Here is a 26,888-nt window from a genome sequence, read left to right as displayed (position 1 = left end):
TACAGTGATGCATGGTGGTGGCAGCTTAATGCTGTGGGGATGCTTTGTCAGCAGCAGGAACTGGGAGACTAGTCGGGATCGAGGGAAAGATTAATGCAGCAATGTATAGAGACATCCTTGATGATAACCTGCTCCAAAATGCTCTGGATCTCAGACTGGGGCGAAGGTTCATCTTCCAACAGGACAACCACCCTAAGCACACAGCCAAGATAACAAAGGAGTGGCTACAGGACAACTATGTGAATGTCCTTGAGTGGCCCAGACAGAGCCCAGACTTGAACCAGATTGAACATCTCTGGAGAGATCTGAAAATGGCTGTGCACCGACATTCCCCATCCAACCTGATGGAGCTTGAGAGGTCCTGCAAAGAAGAATGGGAGAAACTGCCCAAAAATAGGTGTGCCAAGCTTGTAGCATCATACTCAAAAAGACTTGCGGCTGTAATTGGTGCCAAAGGAGCTTCAACAAAGTATTGAGCAAAGGCTGTAAATACTTATGTATATGGGATTTTTTTCATTTTCTTTTTTAAATAAATGTGCAAAGATTTCAAACAAACTTCTACCACATTGTCATTATGGGGTAATGTTTGTAGAATTTTGAGGAAAATAATGAATGTAATCCATTTTGCAATAAGGCTGTAACCTTATTACAAAATGGATTAAATTAACAAAATGTGGAGAAAGTGAAGCACTGTGAATACTTTCCGGATGCACTGCATGTCTGCAGTCTCTGACCATCTCCTGTAGTATGTCTGCAGTCTCTGACAGTCTTCTATAGCATTTCATATACTGAATATTGTGTGCGGCCCTTTGGTGATGTCAGTTTTGGCTCCCTGTATCTACCCGGTTGACTACTAGAATATGAAATACTGTATATTCCTATTTTATACTTTCATTTGCAGCTCTGGTCTCCTTTTCCCATGATTCCCAAGGTCTACATAGGTGAATGAACTTCCCAGTCCTCTATACCAATGTAGAGAGGGGAACAGTTGTAATTGGTATAATGGGTCGTAAGTATAGTACAGGGAGTAATACCATTGTGACATCACTGCCCTAATAAACAGACACCACACATCCTGATTAGAATAGCACCCAAAAGGAAAGTATATTACTTTTTTAAATGGGCCAATGGTGTCACAGGGGGCAAGAATTCTCACTGCATAACCCCTTTGGAAATATCATGGGATTCCTTTATACATGGGCTCAGGGGCGTAACTAGAAATAGCACGGCCCCATAGCAAAATGTTGTATGGGGCCCCCTTGCAAACAGCCCCCCCCCCCCACAGCTGCCCTAGTGTCAATGCAGTGTGACCTGTGCCCAATACAGCGTGACCTGTGCCCAATATGACGTGACCTGTGCCCCATACAGCGTGACCTGTGCCCAATACAGCCTGGTCTGCCTGTGCCCCATACAGCCCCACTTATGCAGAGGAAGAGGTAAGCCACCCGGATCAGCAGAGAGCGGGATAGCTTTCATTTGAATTTCCTGTCTTCCCGGGGCTCATCGTCAAATAGCCCCACCTCTTGGCCCGACGCCTTTGATGACATCACATGTCCCGCATTGGATCGGCGTTCTGTCTATCAAAGGCACCCGGCAAAAAGGTGGAGCTATGTGATGTGAGCCCCGGGAACACTGGAAGTTCTAATGAAAGCTCTTACATCGGGCAATTCAGCTCTCTGCTGATACGGACAGCTCGCCTCTTCCTTTCCTCTCTCTTCCCCTGGCTAGGAGACTGTGCCGGCGGTGCTCTTATCCTCACTGGGCCCCACTCGGCTGCAGGCCCCATAGCGCCCGCATGGGTCGCTATGCTGGTAGTTACGCCCCTGCATGGGCTCAGGGCTTTTTTTTTTAGAAAATAGGTACAGGAACTCAAGCACGAACCCTCAAAACCCCCATTTACACCCTCCAAACTGCATGAATTAGTGGGTGAGGACAAATTTCACTAACAGTGGGAGGGTCTTAAAGGGGCATTAAATACCAGGAGTGCATTACGTACAAAGTGTAGAGTTTGGGGGGTTGTTAGTGCAGAGTGCAGGAGTGCGCTACATACATAGTGAAGAGTTCAGTAGTGCGCTATGTACATAGTGAAGAGTTCAGGAGTGCGCTACCTACATAGTGCAGAGTTCAGGAGTGCGCTAGGTACATAGTGAAGAGATCAGGGGTGCGCTACGTACATAGTGCAGAGTTCAGGGGTGTGCTATCTGTGCTATGTACAGAGTTCAGGGGTGCATTACGTACATATTGCGGAGTTCAGGGGTGTGCTATGTACAGAGTTCAAGGGGTTTGCTACGTACAAAGTGCAGAGTTCAGCCTTCTTCCCCAGTTGCTTACCTCTGCAACCCTGAGCCACATTACACTTTTACTCCTCTTTAGGTCTGACCTCCACATACCCCCCCCCCCTCCACTGCCCCCATCTTCTCCCCCCACTTCACCATCTCTTACGTGTCTTACTTTTGTTGCTATATTAAACGAAAGCACCCAGTCGGGTCTAGTACCTCCTCGCCCACTGTAGGTGGCTCTGCCTCTCTCACTTGCAGGAAAACCATCCAGTGGGGGTGTCGGCATCGACACTGCACCCTGGGCACCTACATTTCCCTTGTCCCCAACCTGCACTCAGAGGGAGCCACTCAGGAGATCAGATCTGTGGGAGCCATTGGGAGACAGGCTGTCACTTGTAAATACAGAAGCCAGACTTCTGTGTTTACTAGTAATAGTGGTGAGCAGGGAGCAGAGGGCCTGAGCCAAAGGTGGTGGAACTGAGTTCCACTCAGTTCCAGCTGAAAAAAAGCCCTGCATGGGCTTATTGACAATCCACAACTATTGAACTTGTGAGTGGTTCTTTCAGCTAACTGGATAGCAAATTTTCCATCATCTGCACATGTCTAGTCAGTGCCTATCAGAAAAACCGAGTTTGTGTTCCTGCCTGAAGACCTGTGCATGTACACAGAATGGTCTGCAGGACCACGGCCATGGGCATGTGCATGTTTGAATTTGCCTTTGGCACCCAGTGGCCTATTTTAAGCACTACAAAGATCAAGATTATTGCTGAGTGGTCATCAGCTCCTGTGACCCGTGACCAGACCCTGCTTGCTTTTGTGTTCTACCCGGTTTTCCTTATGACATCGCCTGATCTTGATGTCTCCATTACATGATCTCTGACTTGTTGCTTGACTCTGCATCCTGCTTATCATTTTGGCTTGTCTCCTTTTCCTGTTATACTAGCCTGGCTCTTGTTCACGCTCTTGTCTCCTAAATCTGCACCTTTGCTGCTCTACTGTTGCTGACCTCTGCTCGCCTGACCACGTTCCTGTCTTCTGCTCTTTTAAGTCCTGTGACGACAGCCGGTACAAGTTCCTGCTCTTCAGCTTCTGCCTCACTGCATAATCCTGTTCTTCTGTTGGCCAATGGCCAGGACTTTTTACAGTTCAGACTCCCTGCACAGTTGGCGCTGTTCGGCTGCCGCCATGCAGAGGGAGCAGAGGTCAAGGGAAACTCATGTTCCTCTGAGGCCTCCATAGGTGTCATCAGGAGAGCAGCTGTCTGATTGGACGCTGCTGCCCTGGATGACCTGAGCGGCCATCTTTAGTGTAGGCAGTGCTAATAAATAGTACCGTCCCCCTTCATTTGCGAAATGGCGAGGTCAGGGATAGGAACACGCTGCTCAGTGTGTCCAGCGCAGGGAAAGGTTCCAGTGGAGGATGGACAGATAGGGACTGCTTGCCTATGTCGCAAACTGAGAGCCATTACGCATCCAGGTGTCTTGTTGCCAGACTGCCTTCCAGCCACCTCCTCTCAGGGTACCGAATACATGGTCCCGCCCACACTCCCGTGCCACTGGTACACCCTGTCATCAATCTCAGGGGTAAAACAGGAGAGGTGGTATAAAGTTGCGTTTCAGTACCTCATCTGTGCACATAACTATACTGTCTGGCAGAGAGGCAACACGGTGCCAGGAAAAAAAAAAACACCCTTTCAAAAAAAAAAGAATTATCTGGAGTTCCACTTTAACTCTCTCAAAGCATGATGATTATAACCTCCGCTCAACTCTACAAAAATGTTTGCCTATATGTGGCCAAGTTAGCCTAAAACTCACAGAAAAGGAAAGCCAACTAGATCTCCTCTCCAGCTCTTCCTAAATAGGACCATTGTGACTTCACTTCCATTCCAAAGAACACAAGCTAACAAACAAACTACAGTTTAAAAAAGTAACCAGAATCTTGAACTCCCAGAACCCTCTCTGCTCCAGCAAAGAATGACATCTTTGAAGCGGCACAAGACTCACAAAAGTGAACAAACTGCTTTGTACCGAGTGATGTTAGGACTCTCCTACTGCCCAGAAAGAAAGGACTTCATATAAAGACCCTTTTTTTTTTCTTCTGGCGCAGACACCTCTGCTAAAAAAAAAAAAAAAAAAAAGTGTGAAAGAAAAGAGAAGTTTGAATGGAGAAGGAGGGAGGAAGGCAGTCTAGTCAAGTCTAAATTATGCAGAATGTTTTCACGACGTTCCGGAGGCCTCGTTTCCTTCCCGAAGGCCTGGAGACGGTTTTGTGGCCCTGGCCTATGCTTAGGCCCACCATTGTGTCGCTGAGGGAGCAGGTGCAGCTTGACGATGCTACACAGTGATGCCGTTCTAATGATGACATAACTGCAGCCTTATCGTCGCTCTCAAAAAGAACTCTGTTCACATAGCTTGAAGGCAAGGAGAGGCCCCAAAAGAAGAGAGGCTGAGAGAGAAAGAGACTGATTGCAGCTCCCGAAAATAAAGACCTTTATCTGATGGACCAAGAAAGAGATCTGTGTGTTGATCCTGGGCCCGTCAGCTGTGTGAAGAACATGCTCGGGGACCCCCCTCCCCTGCTGGTGAAGCCAATGGATACCTATAGGCTCTGTAGTGCTTATCTCCGGCCTACAGGCCTATAGCCAGAACAAGGCCTGAGCATGTTAGTGTTCTGGCAGCTGAAGACAGATCCTACATCTGCTCTTGGGTTTATGAATGGGGGGGAAGGGAGGGTAGTAGTCGACATGCTTATCAGTGAAGTCATAGACCTCACAAAAAAGAAGTTTGTAAGTTTTTTTTAACTTTTTTGGTAAACCCAGTCACTAAAAAAAGTTATAGAGTCCACAAACTATGGTACATATCTGAAAATTGATCAATCCTGATATACTGATGGACTGTATCATTTCATGAGACCCTAAAATGCCAGGACAGTACAAATATGCCCCAAATTACCCTTTTTGGAAAGTAGACAGTCCAAGGTATTTAGTAAGAGGCATGGCAGGTTTTTTTAAGATGTCGTTTTTTTGTCATCATTTTTTTGAGAAAATTAAGAAATAAAAAAATAAAAAAATTAAATGTTATTTTTTTTTTACAAACTATCATCAGTGCAGTACGGCGTCATCATATAACTGGTGTGGTGATCAGGGACACTGACTGGTGACAGTACCAAAAAAATAAATAAATACATTTAAAAAATGTCTATTTTTTTTTTTTTTTTGTATGATTTTTTTTTTTACTCACTGTGACCAGAGCAATATAATGTTATAATAGTAACATTGTACTACTCTGGAGAAGTGATCAGGAATTTGTTTTGTTGTGATTTAACTGTGACTGGTCAAAGCTAAACACATGGTACAGATGGGCTGTGATTGGCCCTGTCTGTACCATGTGATCACATTGACCAATCACAGCTAGCAACACAATTGTACACAATCCATCAAGCCATCCATTGTTTACAACTGTCATGTGATTTGCTGTGATTGGTCACAGTGGTCACATGGTACCGGCAGTGAGCCAGTAAACTGATCAATCATCAGCTTTGTCTGGTGGACACGGCCAATGACAGATCGCGCCACTGAACAGCTATTTCGTCATATGACGTCCAGCCAGGATCTTAAAGCCACTGCCTGGCCGTCATTCTGCTATAGGCCGGGCAGGAAGGTGTTAATAATAAATGGGATGAGATGGAGACACATGTGGCACCGGTACTCAGGCATCCAAAACGTCCAATCAAAGAGAAAAAAAAATCTGGCACCACAGTGTCTCACAAGATAAAACATGAACGATTTTATTTAATCTATCCAATAAAAGGGATCAGTTATTGAGGCGTTTCAGCCTCTTACATAGGCCTTAGTCATAAACATTCATTATGACTAAGGCCTATGTAAGAGGCTGAGACGCATCAAAAATTACAGTTATTGATCCCTTTTATTGGAAGGATTAAATAAAATCATACATTTTTTATTTTGGAGACACTGTGGTGCCAGATTTTTTTCTCTTTGGTTTTCTGGACACTGACTACATGGATATGTTCTATGAAATTGTTTGCACTACCACCTAATGACTTTTGTTTATTATCCTCCTAATGTAGGGTGGTCTCCAGTTTTACTTTGTTTTTGTAATTTAGTTCTCCCCGTGCTTGTGTGGGTTTCCTCCCACACTCCAAAGACATGTTAATTGGCTCCTGTCTAAAATGGCAACAGTATGTGTATGTATAAATGTGAGATAGGGACCTTAGATTGTTAGCTCCTTGAGGGCAGGGACTGATGTGAATGTACAATATTGTAAAGTGCAGCATAAATTGTTGCCATTATATATTTCACAGTATATTATAGACATTGTAAAGGTCATTTTCGAATCTGTAGCTTTAAAAGTGGATTAACCGCTTAAGGACTGCCCCACGTACATTTACTGCAGCAGGGTGACCGCAATCCTTCGGGACCCCCTGATCGTTCCTGAGGCAGACAGAATGGCCGTCTGCCTATGTGAACAAGGCAGATCGCCGTTCTGTGACAGGAAAAGACAGAGATCCTGTGTTTCTGCTAAGGGGGAACACGGATCTCTGTCTTCCCATAATACAAGCACCTCCCACACAGTTAAAAAGCACTCCCTAGGGACACATTTAACCCTTATATTGCAATTTTGGAAAAAAAAAAACAATATTTATTACTTTCTGTCATAAAACATATCCAATTAAAAAAAAAAAAAAAGAAAATAAAATTTCTTTGTAAATTTAGGCCAATATGTATTCTGCTACATATTTTTTGTAAAAAAAAATCCCAATAAGCGTATATTGATTGGTTTGCGCAAAAGTTATAGCGTCTACAAAAAAGGGGATAGATTTATGTCATTTTTATTATTAATTTTTTGCACTATGAACAAAAAAAAAGACAATTTTGAAAAAAAAAACAAAACAATATTTATTAGTTTCTATTATAAAACATATTCAATTTAAAAAAATATATATATCATATTTCTTCGTAAATTTAGGCCAATATATATTCTGCTACATATTTTTTGTAAAAAAAAATCCCAGTAAGTGTATATTGATTGGTTTGTGCAAAAGTTATAGCGTCTACAAACTATGGGATATTTTTATTCATTTTTATTTATTTATTTTTACTAGTAATGGCGGCGATCAGCGACTTATAGCGGGACTGCTATATTTGCGGCAGACATTTTGGACACTAACTGACGCTTTTTGGGGACCAGTGACACCAATACAGTGATCAGTGCTAAAAAAAAATATATGCACTGTCACTGTACTAATGACACTGGCAGGATAGGGGTTAACAACAGGGGCGATCAAAGGGTTAAATGTGTGCCTAGCCAGTGTTTTACTACAGTGTGGGAGGGGCTTTTACTGGGGGAATACATGGATCTATGTCCTTGCTTTGCAGAGACACAGGATCCATGCCTTCCCTCCGGTCAGAACGGTGATCCGCCTTGTTTACATAAGCAGACCGCCGTTCTGTGTCTCTGCCAGATGATTGATTCCGCGGTTCTCGCTGTGTTTAATCACGGCGGGAGAGAGCCACCGGCGGCATGCATTTGTGCCCGCAACCCGGAAGAGCTGGATTACACATATTAAAGTGATCCGGTGCCCTGTAGCAGTAAAATTGCTGTAGGGCGGTCAGCAAGTGGTTAATACATAAATGAAAGGTGAAACATTTGTGTACAAATATGAAAAACATGATAAATACCTTTTTTCTTAAGTGATCACATGAGCTGGGGGTGGAGACTGCATGGGGGGAGGGGGGTGTCTGCAGGAGGCAGAGAAACAGCAGCACACTGACCTTCCCAAGTGAAGAGCTGTGCAGGGGGGCGTCAGCACAAGTCTTAGCCATTGGAGGACAAGCAGGCTGTGCTTCCAAGTAGAATGTAAAGAAGAAAACTGACCACCCTGGAATGGATGAGCTCTCATGCCTAACGTGGTCAGTAATATTAAAGCAGAGGGACTGATAAGATCACCAGGGATTTCACGCAAAGGAAGAGAGAACAGAACAATTTCTCACACAAGTATATGGTACAGCAGGCACATATCAGGAATATGAAATGTTGGAGTAGCATAAACTTTAGCACATGTTATGCAGGCGTGGTCCACTGTTGTCACCGCCAGAAGACCCGCCTTGAGATTTGCCATGCGGCCACAGCTGGACACAACATACAAAGCATGGGAAGGGTCATCACGCAATGTTCATATGACCCTAACAAGGTCTGATAATCACACCCTACATACTGTACATAGGGGCGTAATATAGTGCAAGGTGTCTGTATAATAATAGCCTATGGGGCAAGGTGTCTTTATAATCATAACCTATGGGGCAAGGTGTCTTTATAATCATAACCTATGGGGCAAGGTGTCTTTCCAAGCATAACCCATGGTGCACTGGAGATGTCTTTATAAACATAGCCTATGGAGTAGATGTCTTTATAAGCACCACCTTAATGGATAAGCACACACAATATACAGCACATGGGAAGCGATACTCGTCCATTGTTCAGATAAGCATAATGAGAGTAGACAGATAATCCCCCCCAAACATGCAGTAGAGGTTTTACAGGTCTACAAATATATATAATTATATCTGAGACAAATAACTACCCCCATCATACCACACATTGGAAGTAAGGATGGGCACGGGCGCGTTCACGCACGTGCAAAGCCCGCCAGGAAGTCGGCACGGCGCTGCGCTAATCACAGGCAGTGAGACATTTCCCGATCTCTGCAGCCGCACATCGGGAAATTGTCTCACTGCCTGTGATTAGCGCCGCGCCGACTTCCTGGCGTGTTCTGCACGTGGATTGTGTGAACACGCCGGAGCTCATCTTTAATGGGAAGTAGTAACTAACAAGAACACTTACTGATGATCACACCCAACAAACTGAACACGTGCCATGTGTGAAGGGCAAACAGTAAGTTATTATTCCAATCCCACATATAGAATGTGGAATTGAGCCTGCCTCCCATCTGCTCTTTGGACTTTCTATGAAGACCCCTACAAACTTGGCTTAGGGCATCCCCTTTTCACCCAACTCTCTCGCACTGCAAGTCTGATTTCAACTTTCTGCAGGTGTGTGACTGACTTACTATAAAGTGGATATTTGCCAGCACACCAAGGATCGGAAAACAAAGTGGCGTACAAACTGGTAGTTTATTGCATGATTACAACACAAAAAAGATGCAACGTTTCGGAGTCACGCAGGATCCCTTCGTCAGGTATGTGAGTAAGGGGTCCTGCGTGACTCCGAAACGTTGCACCTTTTCTTGTGTTGTGATCATGCAATAAACTACCTGTTTAGACGCCACTTTGTGCCGATCCTTGGTGTGCTGGCAAATATCCACTTTGTGACTTGAACCAGTATCCGGCTGGTTGTTGCGGCAGCACCCAAACCTTTAGAGCTTATACCAGGAACATGTGCGATGGGAATATGAAGTATGACTTACTATAAAGACACATTTCAGATATCGTCATCAGGTAAACTGAAAATGATATCATGACATTTTATTGAGTACATAGTGGAGTTCAGAGGTGTCTCCATATATTTGAAGTTCTTCTTAAAGTCCAAATTGAGGAAAAAGATTTTGTTTTTTTGATGTGAAAAGAGCGGGGGAGGGTTCCAGCCTTTGTCAGCTTTTTGTTTCCTGTCTCGGTCCTTGCTAGGGGCGCCTCGTTTCCTGTCCTGGTGATACCGTGAGGTTCAGGATGCAACAAGGTGTCAGTCAGGACATGAGGGGACATCTCAATAAATGGAATATAGACAGCAAAAGCCCCACATTTTTTATCCCCTTTTCAATGTCATTTGGGTCTAAGCCCCCACAATGCCATCACTTTATATAAAAGTGGACTGTGCCTTCTCCTGTGCAGTAATTGGGGAAGGTCACATATCTGTGAATGGGTATTGGGGGACGTTTCCCATATTGGAAGTTTCCCAGCCATAAAGCATAAGGTCTTCTGCATGGACCTTTGTATAGAGGTGACATGGAGAAAAGGAAGGTTAGACTGGAGTCTTCAATGCCAAGGGTCAGAAGTCAACTGCAGCTATGTGAACCCAAGTGAGCTCAGAGCCTTACCTGCTGTGCTGTCCCGTCCTGCCATCTTGAGCCTATCCCTTTCATATCGGCCAGTGTGAGAATACTGACTCTGGGATCCGCCGGCTTGGTATGGGAATAGTTCACACACCATGCAAAGCGACATGGAAATGAGGTCTCTGCCTTACTAGCTCAGCACCTGTTCCTCTTCCATGAAGGCTCCTGAACACAAAGATGGGAGATCACCATGCAAATAACAGATATACCACTGCCAGCTCTTGTGAGTCACCCTGCTCTGTTAACCCTTTAAAGCTGAACTCCAGGATTAACAAATATTGTCTACATACATTCGTCATGTGTATTCTTCCTTGAATCTCAGTGTGCTTTGCGTATTTCTTTCAGATCTGTGCAGTAATCCAATGTGAGACTTCCTATAATAAAGACCACTCACTGCTGCCCTCTCTCCTTGTGCTGGGTGACTGGTCTTGTCTCCACCCCCTCCTGTAGTCTTCTACAGGCAGCCTCTAGTGGTGGAGCTGCTGGGCCCCTCCCACGGCTCTGCTCTCTGCACAGGCTATGTACAGCCCAGTGATGATGTCACTGCTACTTGGAATCCAGGAATGCATCTAGATTAGACCAATGCAAGCATGTATGTGCCATACCTGGGCCCAGTGCCGGGGCAATGTCATCTAGAGCCTGGGGAGGACATGCTAATTTGCACTCCCGCTCCCCCCAAGATGTTTGAGCATTATGTGTCAGTGAAAATCCCCTCTGCCCCCCCCCCCCCAAAAAAAAATTAAGCACCAATCTGCAAGCTCATCCCCTAAGCACCCAGCTAAAATCCTCTCTCTCCCAATGTCACCAAAGATGGGGCAAGAATCCTCTCAATAGCACCAAAAATGGAGCAAGAATCCTTCCAATGACACCAATGATGGGAAATCCAGCCAAATGAAGGGAATTCCTTTGGAACCCCCAAGTCATCAGAACTAGCGTCCCCATTGAAAGATTTCCCCTCTATTACTTTTCTGGGGACAACCCAATTTGCATTTTTTTTTCTTTTTTTTTTTTACTTTCACCTTTCAATGATAAAGGTAAACAGAACAAATAGAGGGGGTGAATCTTCCTAATGGGGGATCAGACAGTAATAAAAAGTGACAGGAGTTCTAATCCCTCTCCACTCCATTCAAAACTAAAAAAAAAAAAAGTTTTGCCGTTAGTTTTACTTTAAAGTGATACTAAACCCACAGCTAGGGTTGCCACCTTTTCTTCAAATCAAACCCAAACACTTTAGCAGTGCACAGCAATTTCTTTTTTACAGTTTAACCCTTTCATGACTAAGCCTATTTTTGAAATTTGGTGTTTACAAGTTAAAATCCATATTTTTTGCTAGAAAATTACTTAGAACCCCCAAACATTATATATATTTTTTTTAGCAGAGAATATAGAGAATAAAATGGAGATTGTTGCAATTTTTTATATCACACGGTATTTGTGCAGCGGTGTTTTAAATGCAAATTTCTGGGAAAAGGGACACTTTCATGAATTAAAAAAAAAAAACAAACAGTAAAGCTACCACAATTTTTTTGTATAATGTGAAAGATGATGTTACGCCGAATAAATAGATACCAAACATGTCACGCTTTATAATTGCACGCACTCGTGGAATGGCGACAAACTACGGTACCTAAGAATTTCCATAGGCGACGCTTTAAATTTTTTTTACAGTTACCAGGTTAGAGTTACAGAGGAGGTCTAGTGCTAGAATTATTGCTCTCACTCTGACGATCGAGGCGATACCTCACATGTGTGATTTGAACATCGTTTACATATACGGGCGCGACTTCCGTATGCGTTTTCTTTGCTGCGCGAGCTCGCGGGCACGGGGTCGCTTTAAAAAAAAATGTTTTCTTATTTTATTTATTTTTATATTTATAAATTGTGTTAAAACATTTTTTTTGATTACTTTTATTGCTGTCACAAGGAATGTAAACATCCCTTGTTACAGTAATAGGTGGTGACAGGTACTCTTTATGGAGGGATGGGGGGTCTAAAAGATCCCCGATCCCTCCTTTACACTTTAAAGTATTCAGATTGCCATTTTCGGTGATTCTGAATACTGTGTATTTTTTTTAAAACCGGCGCCATTGGCAGCCAAGTAAACAGGAAGTGACGTCATGACATCGCTTCCGTATTTACGATTGGAAGGCTGGAACGAAGCCACCCACGGCTTCGTTCCAGCCCACCCCCAGCCGCCGGAGGCGCCTGATTGGTCATCGGGCCTCCGATGGAACCGGAGGCCTGGTAAGAGCGGCGGGAGGCAGCGGGAGGGGTGGCGAGCGGCTTTTAGCATACCTGCAGCTGCGGGCATCATCCTGGTATAACCCCGGAAAGCCGAGTACGCACATCTGCGTACGCTCGGCGGGAAGGGGATAAACTATACATATATTTTGCGATTAAATGACATTTATAATCATATAAAGTTAATCAAAAGAGTTCCTCTTTACATCAGAGTCCACAGAGTTCCGCTTTTACATCTGAATCCACAGAGTTCCCCTATTACACCTGAATTCATAGAGTTGCTATTTTACATCTGAATTCACAGAGTTCCACTATTACATTAGTATCCACAGAGTTTCCCTTTTATATCTGAATTCACAGAGTTCACCTTTTACATCTGACTCTGCAGATTTCCCCTTTTACATCTGAATCCACAGAGTTCCCCATTAAATATGAATCCGCAGAGTTACCCCTTTACATCTGAATTTGCAGAAATCCCTTACACTGTAAGGGGGGACTCTGCAGACTCTGATGTAAGGGAGAACTCTGGGGACCCTGACAAAAGGGATGCTCTGGGAACCCTGATTTAAGGGGGAACACTGAGAACTCTGATGTACGGAGAGGACTCTGATGTAAGGGGGAACACTACGGCCTTGGGTGTAAAGAGGAACTCTGACGTAAGGGGTGCTCCGAGAACTCTGATTTATCTTACTGTACTCATTCAGAGGCAGGAGAGAGAAGGGGGGAGACTTCAGTCACAGACAGGGATGGATGGTGAGCTCACTCACCTCTTGGCAGTCAGCACCTCTCATCCAGATGTATCTGAGGCTGCTGGACTTCAAATTTCCCACCTCTACTTTCCTTTTCTAAAGGCACAGTGCTGAAAAATTGAAGTGTGGGCAGACACAGAGGGGTAGGAGGAAGAGGTGCAGATTGAGGCATTTCTCCTCCCGCGTCAGTTGGGGGGGATTGTTAGTATTGTTAGTGTTGGCTTTGGGCAGTGTGAATAAAAGTGTAACAGACACTCTCAGCTCAGACAACTGCAGCCAGTAACCCTGCTGGGAAGTCCGGTCTGAAACATGTGTCCTGGTTTCAGGCAGTCTGAAACCCGTACACAAGATTTGAAACTTGAACTTTCCAGGTGCGTCCCGAACAGAGTCCGGTCTGAATAATGTGTCCTGGTTTCAGGCAGTCTGAAACCCGTACACAGGATTTGAAACTTGAACTTTCCAGGTGCGTCCCGAACAGGTGGCAACCCTAGCTCTGGTCCATAGCAATGTATTGACTATGCTGACAGCTCTCCTACTACCTGACCATGTCCATGGTCTTCTGGAAAAGTAATATTAAAGTTTATTCCCTGCATGGTTGTCCCACCTCTCTCCCCCGATAACTTCTATCCACAGCTCTGGTCCCTAGTAATGTATTGACTATGCTGATAGTTCTCCTACTACCTGACCATGTCCATGGTCTTCTGGAAAAGTACTATTAAAGTATATTCCCTGCACTGTTGACTCACCTATCCCCCAGCAACTTCTATCCACAGATCTGGTTATCTGGAAAAGTAATATTAAATTTAATTCTCTGCACTCCCCCCCCCCCCCCCCCACCTCCCCGACAACTTCTATCCACAGTTCTGGTCCCTGGTAGTATATTGATTATGCAGTTCTCCTACTACCTGACCATGTCCATGGTCTTCTGGAAAAGTAATATTAAAGTTTATTCCCTGCACGGTTGCCCACCTCTCTCCCCCGACAACTTCTATCCACAGCTCTGGTCTCTAGTAATGTATTGACTATGCTGACAGCTCTCCTACTAGCTGACAATGTCCATGGTCTTCTGGAAAAGTACTATAATGCCGCGTACACACGATCGGAATTTCGGCCTGCAAAAGACCGACAAGAGTTTTTGTCGGAAAATGCGACCGTGTGTATGCTCCATTGGAATTTTGCTGGCCGAATTCCAGCCAGCAAAAGATTGAGAGCATGTTCTCAATTTTTCAGTCGGGAAAAGTTCCTATCCGAAAATGCGATCGTCTGTGGCAATTCCGACGCGCAAAATTCCTACGCATGCTCGGAAATAATTCGACGCATGCTCGGAAGCATTGAACTTCATTTTCTCGGCTCGTCGTAGTGTTGTACGTCACCGCGTTCTTGACGGTCGTAAGTTCAGCAAACTTTTGCGTGACCGTGTGTATGCAAAGCAAACTTGAGCGGAATCCCGTTGGAAAAGCCGTCCTATCTTTTTTCGACAGGAAATCCGGCATTGAAGTATATTCACTGCACTGTTGACTCACCTATCCCCCTACAACTTCTATCCACAGATCTGGTTATCTGGAAAAGTAATATTAAATTAAATTCTCTGCACTCTGGTCCCTGGTAATATATTGACTATGCTGACAGCTCTCCTACTACCTGGCCATGATTTAGACATACTTTATAAGAAGATTAACAGTACGAAGGTTGCCAGGGGGGGTCCATCAAAGTATAGGTATGTGGTCCCATGAGCTGTAGTAACACCACTGGTTATGAACAACACTTGCCAAACATCAACTTCTACGTAACTCCAAGTACTGAGCAGCCAACAGGGAGAAGGCTAAAACCCATTTCCAGAACTGCCTTCATTCAAATGAACACAGTCCTTCTCCCTCCTCAGCAGATGGCTGTGTAGATAATGATGGCTGTACATTGGAGTCCCTCCCTCCCCCTTTCACTCATCGTGTCCTGTTGCCATGGAGGGCCGCAGGGCTGAAATGGATTCTGCTTATTAAATTTGTTGACTCTTCTGCGCTTTGAGAATGAATTCTGTTAACAAAAAAAAAATCTAAATACAAGGGAAGACAGTAAACAGGCCCTCTCTCTGCCTTACAGATAGTGTTATCTGTGCTACACAGGTATTCTGGCCGTTTGTCAGGTGGCCTTATCACCATCTGCAAAGCTTTGTTTGGGTCAAGCGCTGGGCCTCAGACCAAAAGTGCCCAGAAGAGGCAGCCAACCAGATTGCCTTGTTTCTGTTTTGAGTGTAGTATGGAGCAATGGAAGAATAGGGAAATCCATTTTCTGCAAAAGTTTTGTAGATATTCCTTAGAAGCATCTGAAATGAAAATGTTTTCTGCCTTGCACATAGCAACCAGATTCAAGATGGCATGTTGGGAAATCTAAGAAAGGATCTGGCTAATTGCCACAGATTTCATAGCCTTTGGAACTTTTTATAAAAAGAATATAGGACATGTTACTGCATACAAAGGTTTTAAAGTAGAGCTTCTATCAGATATACATGATCAGCCATAACAATAAGATGACCCGTCGAGGCATGGACTCCACTAGACCTCTGAAGGTATGCTGTGGTATCTGGCACCAAGCCGTCAGTAGCAGTCCCTGTAAGTTGTGAGGTGGGGCCTCCATGGATCAGACATGTTTTTCCAGCACATCCCGCAGATGCTTGGTCATTCCAAAACTTTAATCTTCTTATGGTGAAGCCATTCCTTTGTTGATTTGGATGTATACTTTGAGTCGTTGTCATGCTTAAAGATGCAGTTCCTCTTTATGTTCAGCTTTCTAGCAGAAGATTTTGTGCCAATATTGACTGGTATTTGGAACTCTTCATAATTCCCTTTACCTTCACTAAGGCCCCTGTTCCAGCTGAAGAAAAACATCTCAAAAGCTTGATGCTGCCACCACCATGCTTCACGTTTGGGTATGGTGTTCTTTTGGTGATGTGCAGTGTTGTTTTTGCACCAAACATATATTTTGGAATTATGGCCAAAAAGTTCAACCTTGGTTTCATCAGACTATAACACACGGGCTTGGGTATTTTTCTTCTTAAGAAAAGGCTTCCGTCTTTTTTTTGTCCACTACCCCACAGCCCAGACATATGAAGAATCCGGGAGTTTGTTGTCACATGTACCACACAACCAGTACTTATCAGATATTCCTTCAGCTCCTTTAATGTTGCTGTAGGCCTCTTGGCAGCCTCCTTGTCCAGTTTTCTTCTCGTCTTTTCATCAATTTTGGAGGGACATCCAGTTCTTGGTGATGTCACTGCTGTGCCATATATTCTCCACTTGATGATGATTGTCTTCACTGTGTTTCATGGTATATCTAATGCCTTGGAAATTCTTTTGCACCCTTCTCCTGACTGATACCTTTTATCAATGAGATCCCTCTAATGCTTTGGAAGCTCTCTGTGGACCATGGCTTTTGCTGTAGGATACGACTAAGAAAATGTCAGGAAAGACCTACTAGAACAGCTGAACTTTATTTGGGGTTAAATGATGGCAGGTGTGTACTGACTTCTATTTAACATGAGTTTGAATGTGATTGCTTAATTCTGGACACAGTTACATCCCCAGTTATAAGAGGGTGTACACACTTATGCAACCACATTACTTTAGTTTTTTTATTTTTACTCCCCTGCCCCCCCCCCCCCCTAAAAGATATCAGTTTGTTTTTCAACTGAGTTGTACAGTTTATAGGTTACATTAAAGGTGGAAAAAGTTCTGAAATTATTTATCTTTGTCTCCCTTTTTTACATCACAGAAACCTGACATTTTACCAGGTGTTTGTAGACTTTTTATATCCACTGTACATACTTTTGAATCTGTAGCTTGTCAATCTTCTCATCCCACTGTAGGTCAAGCAGACACAGCCTACATTAGTCTTATTTCTGTAGACCCTCCTCAACTCCAGTAGACATCCCTCATACATTCTAAATTTACAAACCGTTTGTAAACTCTGTAATTTTTGCATGCGTCCATGAATGTCTGTTAGGGACATAAACTCTGCATGTCCATAATGGACATTCATGGGCAAATGCAAAAATTATAGATTTTTCAAACTGTTTGTAAATTTACTGATAGTTGACAACCCTGATTCTGAGGTGATGAATGATTGGCCAGGAAGGATTTTTCCTGATTAAAATAAGGGACATTTGCCTGATATAAGCACACGTTTATCAAAAAATATTTTTTGGGTGGGCAAATTCTACAATCTGTGGTCTGTAGGCACCTTTAGTTCATAAAAAAAAGTTCTTGATATTTTTCTAGCAATTTATGTTTTTAAAAAAAGAGGAGAATTTGAAACCCTGAATGCTCATTGTATCTACAGAAGGATGGCTTGTAGGTGCCGAAAGTTAACGGAAGGACATCTGTGGTCTTTTAGAAAAGAAAAGAGAAGTTTGTGTACTTCTAACTTATTAAGTATCTTCCGGGATTCTCCCTAAACAAAAGTGGATTTGTCCTTCCACACATCTGCTGGGTAAAGGAGGGGGGATTCTTAATGAAGACTTCTGACTTTTTCTCTAACGTCTATGTATGAAGTTCTATATTCTAATTCCCTCAAATTGAGCCTCGTGCTAAGGCAGGTGCTGGTCCCTCACAGATGCTGGCAGTTACAGGAGATCATACACAGAGTCCTGGGACTAAAGAGATCCCACACAAAAGAGCCAGAGATAGAAAGAGCTTGTTTGTTCCCAGACACAACAAGATCACGAGGTCTTCTACAGAGGAACAAAGTTTACACAAACTTTTCATTCAAGGCAGGGAAAAATAATCTAATGCTCATGGAATAAAGAACTCCTCTATGGACTGTTGGTATCGAAGAGCACCACATCTACATGACCCGGTTGTTGCTTTAAGAAAAGCCCTCTTGGTGGAAATAAAAAAAGAACCAAATATTTTATGGTGTCATTGTGGATCTGTTGGGTGGTCACGTGACCCAAAAGGTTTTCTGGAGTTCTAAATGATCATGTTTAGCCATACCTGTGTAAAGATAGGGTCATACTTAAGCTTACACCAGTAGAATTTCATTCAAAAAATTTATGTTTTAATAAATTTCATTGGCATTTTGTAATGGTTAGTGTTGGCATTCGTTTTTGACCGTACTACTGATAAAGTTCGATGGATCAGGATTGAAAATTACTCTTGAACGAACAAAATTCTAACTGAATACCTACGTTTAGGATCCCATTCATATAGCAAGTCTGGGCAAAAGTTGAAAGTAGAAAGGCAAAATGTTTTATTTTCTTCTCATTTTGGATAAAGGAGGGTTATAACCCTTATCGGGTTTTTTTGCCATCTGTACCCCATTGCAGAGATTTTCCTTTACTTCCTGTCCCATAGCCAAAACAGGAAGTGAGGGGAAATCCCTCCAAAGTAACCAGAGCTAGTGTCCCCATTGGGGACAATCCAACATTTGGGATTTCCTTTGACTATCAGTGATAACAGTAAACTGGACAAATAGAGAGGAAATCTTCCTAATAGGGGCACAGACAGCAATAAAAACATGACAGTTTAATTTCTCCATTGTATCCAAAAATAAAAAAAGTTTTGCCTTTAGTGACATTTGTTGACAAGAGCGAATGCTTTAACAAACGTTTTTTCAGAATTTCCGTCTGAATACTCAAACAATATTCTCCTGGTGTATGGCCAGCTTAACTGTACCTACGTCTGCCAAGGGTTAGATAATGGTAAAGGGGTGCTGGACATAGATTTTTACAGCTTATCAAAATGTGGATAAAGTCATCACTTGAGCCCAATTGGCCTGTGTTTTGCAGCTCACTATAAAGACAGGGAAGAGGACGCTCACGTGAGTTGAGATATCCAAGTGTAGTAGGTCAAATAGAGCGCCAGATGAAAAATCATTGGGGAGTTCAAAGTCTTCGTTGTCCAATGTATTGGACATGAAGTGCCTTAATGATGACCTTCATGGCAGGATCAACAAATAATATATTAATTTAAGTTGCAGATTTTGCATTCTTCATTTAGAAATGGATTTAAAAAGAGTTCAATAAAGCAGACAAAAAAAAATTATGGGGGAGATTTGCTAAAACTGGAGCTTGCAAAATCTGGTGCAGCTCTCCATAGAAACCAATCAGCTTCCAGGTTTTATTGTCAAAACTTATTTAAACAACCTGAACTTAGAAACTGATTGGCTACTATGCACCAGATTCTGAGTGCTCCGGTTTTAGTAAATCTCCCCCAATGCTGTCAAGCATTCTCTAACAACACATTGAAATATTTACATAAAACAGCCCTGTGATCTGTGAATAAAGGTGGCTTAAGGCAGGGATGGCACCATCCAATGCCCCCCATGGTGGACCCTTAGGCGTAGTTGCCAGGCGGATATGTGGGCTAGCCACAGGCATAATTATCTATAAAATAGGTGTGACAAAGAAGGAAAGGGAAAAAAGAAAGAAAGAAGGCAACATAGGTGAGGCTCCTTGCGCCAACCCAAATGGGTTATGCTGAAGACTAAGGCCTCGTTCACACCATGGTGCAGAGACATCAGTTTTTCTGCATGTGCTTTGCAATTGAAGAAAAAAATTGTTCTCTATGTGCCTTGTTCACACCACAACACTGGTATCACATGCAGTGGCGGCTGGTGGTACATTTTTTTGGAGGGGGGGGCAACAAACAATGCACCCTCCCCAGTCGGTCGGTTACCAGCCCCGCACTTACCCCATCTATGGCACAGGCTTCCCCTGCGTCTGCTCTTCGATATCACGGCGGCCATGCGTCTCCACCCTCCTCCTCCTAGGCCAATAGGATCGCTTCTCCTTTCAGCCAATTGGGAAACGGGTCCCAGGACCAGCTTCCTGATTGGCCGGGAGGAGAATCAATGTGATAATAGTGAATATTCATTCGCTATTGTTACACAACTGGTTGGGGCGCAGTTCTCTGCCCACCCTTTTTTGAAGCCAATTAGTGCCTCTGGCTCTAATCACGTGCTTCAAAAAAATAAACCCCCATTGGAATCCATACGTCCGCATGTAGATTAGGGGGCCAGGCGCATGGATAGGGGGGCGGCGCTCCTGCGCCCTGCATTACGGGCTGCCACTGATCACATGCTGATTTATTCTGTGCAGGAATCTGCAACGTGTATGCAGTTTTCTGCACAGAAAAAAAATGATATGAACTCAACATTGGTCTGAACAAGGCACATAACTGAAGTCCATGCAAACTGATGTCAACGTGCATAAAAATTCACTGAAACATGCTTGAAAACTGAGAAAAGTGAAATCAGAGCTGTTTTCCTATCAGTTTTCATGCACGTATGGTGTGAACGAGCCCCCAAAAACCTGAATGTACCATTGTCTATGATTAACATTTGAACATGTGACGAGAGCAGAGAAAATGCATGAGGATGATGGAAAAGAAGAGGGGAAATAGGGAATGGGAAACTGTGTCGGGCGAGAGAGGCACCTAGTAGAAGGTGATTGGAGGCCCCTTATACCCCGGGAGATTGAAGAAGTGCAAAGTGGTGTTGATTGGGGAAGATCACTGCAGGCTGTCCAACCCATTCCATGTGATAGATACACCATACTGTCAAAAGTATTGGGACGACTGCCTTTGCACGCACATGAACTTTAACGGCATCCCAGTCTTAGTCCGTAGGGTTCAATATTGAGTTGGTCCGCCCTTTGCAGCTATAACAGCTTCAACTCTTCTGGGAAGGCTGTCCACAAGGTTTAGGAGTGTATCTATGGGAACGTTTGACCATTCTTCCAGAAGCGCATTTGTGAGGTCAGGCACTGCCAGAAGGCCTGGCTCGCAGTCTCTGCTCTAATTCATCCCAAAGGTATTCTATGGGGTTGAGGTGCAGGCCAGTCAAGTTCCTCCACCCCAAACTCGCTCATCCATGTCTTTATGGTCCTTGCTTTGTGCACTGGTGTGCAGTCATGTTGGTCCAGGAAGGGGCCACCCCCAAACTGTTCCTACAAAATTGGGAGCATGAAATTGTCCAAAATGTCTTGGTATGCTGACGCCTTAAGAGTTCTCTTTACTGGAACTAAGGGGCCAAGCCCAACCACTGAAAAGCAATGCCACACTATAATTCCCCCCTCCACCAAATGATTTTGACCAGTGCACAAAGCAAGGTCCATAAAGACATGGATGAGCGAGTATGGGGTGGAGGAACTTGACTGGCCTGACCTCAACCTCAAAGAAAATCTTTGGGATGAATTAGAGTGGAGACTGCGAGCCAGGCCTTCTCATCCAAAGGTTTTTGTCTTTCGAAAACTATGAGGGTTTTAGTGATTGGGTTGATATTTACTTCAATTTTAAATGATTGGCTCAACAAATTCTGATGGGAAAACCTTAAAAATGCACAATTCAGCCATACTTGACTGCTTCCCGCTTTGATAAAACCTCCCTCATTTTCTTCATGCATGGCTATTTGAAAAAGTTTGAGCTCTTTAATACCCCAACAATAAAACAACCCGAGCGCCGGCAGTGCTGGGCTTTTGCCGAGGCCTTTGTGATGCCTGATACTAACTGCCGAATGTCACAAGGCGCAGGGTCTACCCCGTGACGAGGGGGGGCCAGCGACAAAAGGCATGCCACACTTGTAGGAGGAGCCATCTCCCCAGGACGTCAGCCTCATTAAGTTGGGAACAGCTCTCAGTAATAAGCTTTGTGCTTGATTCACAGGCCTGCACGTCCCAGCTGTCTCTCAAGTAAAAGCTATGGCAAGGAGTCAGCTCTGCAAAAAAAAAAATGTAGAACACAATTAATAGGGCACAAAAGGAGATGATTTGGGTTTGTTGGGTGAGGGGAAGGGTTGCATGAAACAAAAAAAAAAAAAAAAAAAAGCAAAAAAAAAAAAAAAGGAAATCTTTGCCTTTTTTGACAATCTGAAGAGCCTGCAGGATATAAAGTTATATTAGAATATATTATCCCCTCTTGACAATCCCTTGGCAAATGCCGGCAACTCCGTCGTGCCAGATGGAAAATAAGATTTCATCCGCGGTTCTAATCTCGTGTTCGCTTATTGTGTTGAGATTAGGTGAATATTGCGCTGGTAATGTTGTCTTTTCCAACTGCGGATATTTTAATATTATCATTTTTTTTTCTTGCATTTGTGTGTTTCCATAGCAACACCTGCCCCTCTTCGCTTTTTTTTTTTTTTTTTTAAACATAATACATCATGGGAAAGTCAGATTGCATTTTCTTGTGCACGTCGTTACATTAAAGGGGAATTAATGACCCTCATTTGTACGGTAACTATGTACGGTTTTTGACGCCTGGCTTGTTATGGACCGATGGCTCTGTCAGCGCTGATAGGGAGATATTATTTGCGTGCTACAAGAAAACATACACATAAAAAAGGTAACAATAAATGAAATAATCAAAGTGTTGTATGCTAGGCCAGATACAACCATCCTTTATATATCTAAGATCAGAGTTTTTTGCAGGTACATAACATTAAACCCACTACTAGACTACATGTTTTTCTTTGCAGCTTTTGCTATTTATTTTATTTTTTTTGTACAGTAAAAGAGTTATTTGCTTTTAACAGGAAAGATCTGCACTGAAGGAGATCCAATCACTAAAATCTCATAGAAGCCTTAGCATCTTAATGATTTAAAAAACGAATTTTAACCCATTTTTTAAAAATATTACTTGGCATCAAGGTCCTTGTCAGGTACTTCTTGTTATAGGGTGACAACGCTCTGTCCTTGTTTCCAAATTGTGCTCTTGTATTGTCACCTCAAACAGAAAATATGTCACCAGCACACACCACGGATCTCCAGAACGGGTCCAAAGCTTTATTTATTCAGCGATCACATCATAGTTAGGCCCAGCAGCAGCCCTGTCCATACTGGGTGCAGGGGCGTCGCCCCCCCTTATCCATGCGTCTGGCCCCTAATTTACATACAGGGCACCGGACGCATGGATTCCAATGGGAGGTTTTTGTTTTTTTAGAAGCACGTGATTAGAGCCGGAGAAGCACTGCGCCCCGCGCCCACCCAGTTGTGTGACAATAGCGAATTAACATTTACTATTGTCTTCCTGCTCCTCCTCCTGGCCAATCCCGGCTCAGGAAGTGGGTCCTGAGATCCGATTGGCTAAGAGGAGAAGCGATCCTATTGGCCCCTGAGGAGGAGGAGGGAGGAGATGCAGGGGAAGCCAAGGAGAAGGAGGGAGGGGGTGCAGGGGAAGCCGAGGAGGAGGAGGGAGGGGATGCAGGGGAAGCCAAGGAGGAGGAAGGAGGGGAAACTGAGGAGGAAGAGGGAGGGGACGCAGGGGAAGCCAAGGAGGAGGAGGGAGGGAACGCAGGGAAAGCCAAGGAGGAGGGAGGGGACGCAGGGGGAGCTGAGGAGGAAGAGGGAGGGGACGCAGGGGAAGCCAAAGAGGAGGAGGGAGGGGACGCCGAGGAGGAGGAGGAGGGAGGGGACGCAGGGGAAGCCAAGGAGGAAGAGGGAGGGGACCCAGGGGAAGCCAAAGAGAAGGAGGGAGGGGATGCGGGGGAAGCCAAGGAGGAAGAAGGAGGGGAAGCTGAGGAGGAGGAGGGAGGGGACACAGGGGAAGCCAAAGAGGAGGTGGGAGGGGACGCCGAGGAGGAGGATGGAGGGGACACAGGGGTAGTCAAGGAGGAAGAGGGAGGGGACCCAGGGGAAGCCAAAGAGAAGGAGGGAGGGGATGCAGGGGAAGCCAAGGAGGAGGAAGAAGGGGAAGCTGAGGAGGAGGAGGGAGCAGATGCAGGGGAAGCCGAAGAGGAAGAGGGAGCGGACGCAGGGGAAGCTGAAGAGGAGGAGGGAGGGGACGCAGGGGAAGCCAAGGAGGAGGAGGAAGGGGACGCAGGGGAAGCCAAGGAGGAGGAGGGAGGGGACGCAGGGGAAGCCGAGGAGTAGGAGGGAGCGGACGCAGGGGAAGCCGAAGAGGAGGAGGGAGGGGACGCAGGGGAAGCCGAGGAGGAGGAGGGAGGGGAAGCTGAGGAGGAGGAGGGAGGGGACGCAGGGGAAGCCAAGGGGGAGGAGGGAGGGGATGCAGGGGAAGACGAAGAGGAGGAGGGAGGGGACGCAGGGGAAGCCAAAGAGCAGGAGGGAGGGGAAGCCAAGGAGGAGGAGGGAGGGGACCCAGGGAAAGCCAAGGAGGAGGAGGGAGGGGACTCAGGGGAAGCCAAGGAGAAGGAGGGAGGGGACGCAGGGAAAGCCGAGGAAGGAGGAGGCGCAGAGGCCCGCCGCCTGCCGTTTGTAGGAAGCCTGCGACCTAGATAGAGTAAGTGCGGGTACCGATCAACCGACTGAGGGGGGTGCAGGAGACCCGACTGACTGATCGACCCCTGGGAGGGTGTTTATGGACGGATTGCCGTCCCCCCAAAGAAAATATGCCACCAGCCACCACTGGTTAGGCCTGTTTCACACGGGCTTCAGCTTGTATAAGAGCAATGTAAACCGCAAGTTTTGACAAAGCATTTGCAGAGCTTTCAGCAAGCTCTGTTGAAGGTTTTAAAGTACCAATCAGTTTGTAAATATTGCACACAGATCCTAATGGGAGCATTGATTGCAACTTTAAACAAACTGCTAGCAGGCTCCAGGACTACTTGAAGGTTGTTGAAAGCCTGCTGAAGCCTACATTTCGCTTAAAGTGGCAATCAACACTCCTATTAGGATCTGTGTTCAACATTTCCAAACTGGAGCTCACCCAGTTGTGTGACAATAGCGAATTAATAATATTCGCTATTGTCTTCCTGCTTCTCCTCAGGAAGCGGGTCGGCCGAAGCTGCTAGATGGGGTAAGTGCGGGGCTGGTGGACCGACCAACCAACTGGGGGGGTGGGGGGGGCGACGGACGTCTTATTTGCGCCCACCTCAAAATATACAGCACCAGCCGTCACTGCCGTACAAGTTTCAGGGCCGTGCAGGACCCCTTCATCAAGGAACATGATGGAGGGGCCCTGCTAGGCTCAGAAACATTTCTTCTGTAACTATGATTGAACTATGATCGCTGAAAAAAGCTTTGGACCAATTCTGGAGTTCATCGGTGTGCTGGTGACATATTCTCTGCTTTGAATGTCAACGGTTTCCATGCAGTGGTCGATGCAGCACCAACTGACATCCATAGCCATATCTCAGGAACAAGTGCGTTGGGAGAATTGTGCTCTTGTGTTGTCACTCTGTCATATGGACTTCTGATGGAGACCACAAGCAGCTGTTTCTGTACATAAAAAGCAGACACGGTCCTCTGTTGTCACTGTCAGGAAACCTGAGAAATGCCATGCAGCCATCGCTGGAGTGCATGTCGGCAGGAAGGGGGTGAAGAGGATCATTAGCATTGAGAGGCAACAAAGGTTTAAAAAAAGGTAAAACGTATTTTATTCAAAAGATTTTTATGCTGCACATAACTTAAAGTATAACTAAAGGAAAAACTTTTTTTTTTATTTTTGAATAGAGCGGAGAGGGATTAGACCACCTGCCAGTTTTTATTGCTGTCTATGTCCCCTCTCTCTTTTTGTCCTGTTTACCATTATCATTGAAAGTGAAAGTAAAAGAAAATCCCAAATTTTGAGTTGTCCCCAGAAAAGTAGTAGAGGGGAAATCTGGAAATGGACACTAGTTCTGGTGATTTGGGGGTCCCCAAGGGATTGCCTTAGTTTGCAGAGATTTCCTCTCACTTCCTGTTTTGGCTATGGGACAGGAAGTGAAGGAAAATTTCCCCAATGGGACACAGATGGCAAACAACGAAAAAACTGACAGGGGTTAGAACCCTTACTTACTCCATCCAAAATGAAAAAACAAAGTTTTTGTCCATACTTCTACTTTAAGTATTCTAAACGTTACCCAGTATGTTGCCACTGTAGCCTCTTACTTGTCTTATTTATTGTACATGTTTCCCTGTCCTCCCTCTTGTTTGGTGCTAATTAGTACAGTCCCTTGCAAGACATTCCCTACCTCTCATGCAGTCTAGTTTCACTTTCCAAGCAGAGACAAGGCTTTGGAAAGTTGTTGTCTTCTTACTTCAACAGACTGGAAAAACGTCTTATATACCAATTTTTTTCAACCAGGGTTCCTCCAGAGGTTGCTAGGGGGTTCCTTTAGCAATGAGCAATTTCTGCCTCTCAGAGTTCCCACCGACACCAATGATCCTTTTAGCTAGCTGTATGTAGCAAGGTCCCGGACCTCCAAAGGCCTAATGGTCACCTCCAGAGTCAGGGATAGCTTACATCCGTCTTCGTAGAGTGGGTTACGAGGCATGGTGAGTGTCATGCAAAATGGAGTGATGGGCGCCAGACACTTTTTGAATGCAAAAGAGATTTTTTGTCTCTTAACGAAACTGTGGGAGAGAGAGTTAGGGCCAGGACATCCTTAAGTAGATGCAATGATACTTGGCAGACTCCGAGACTTCTATAGGTAGACATCTATACAGGGGAAGGCCTCCAGCCAGATACCACTTCTGTATAGGTTGGACCGCTGTCTCCTATGGCAACAAATCTTGTAACAGTCACTAACGGTAGTTGTATTTAACTATTGGCAACACAGAATAGTTCTTCTTTTACACTACAGTCTCTCACTGTAGAGTTTTACT

This window comes from Aquarana catesbeiana, linkage group LG12 (genome assembly GCF_042186555.1).
Source record: "Aquarana catesbeiana isolate 2022-GZ linkage group LG12, ASM4218655v1, whole genome shotgun sequence".
NCBI classification, from domain to species: domain Eukaryota; kingdom Metazoa; phylum Chordata; class Amphibia; order Anura; family Ranidae; genus Aquarana; species Aquarana catesbeiana.
The sequence above is the reverse complement of the archived record's forward strand: the minus strand, read 5'-3'. Positions refer to the sequence as shown.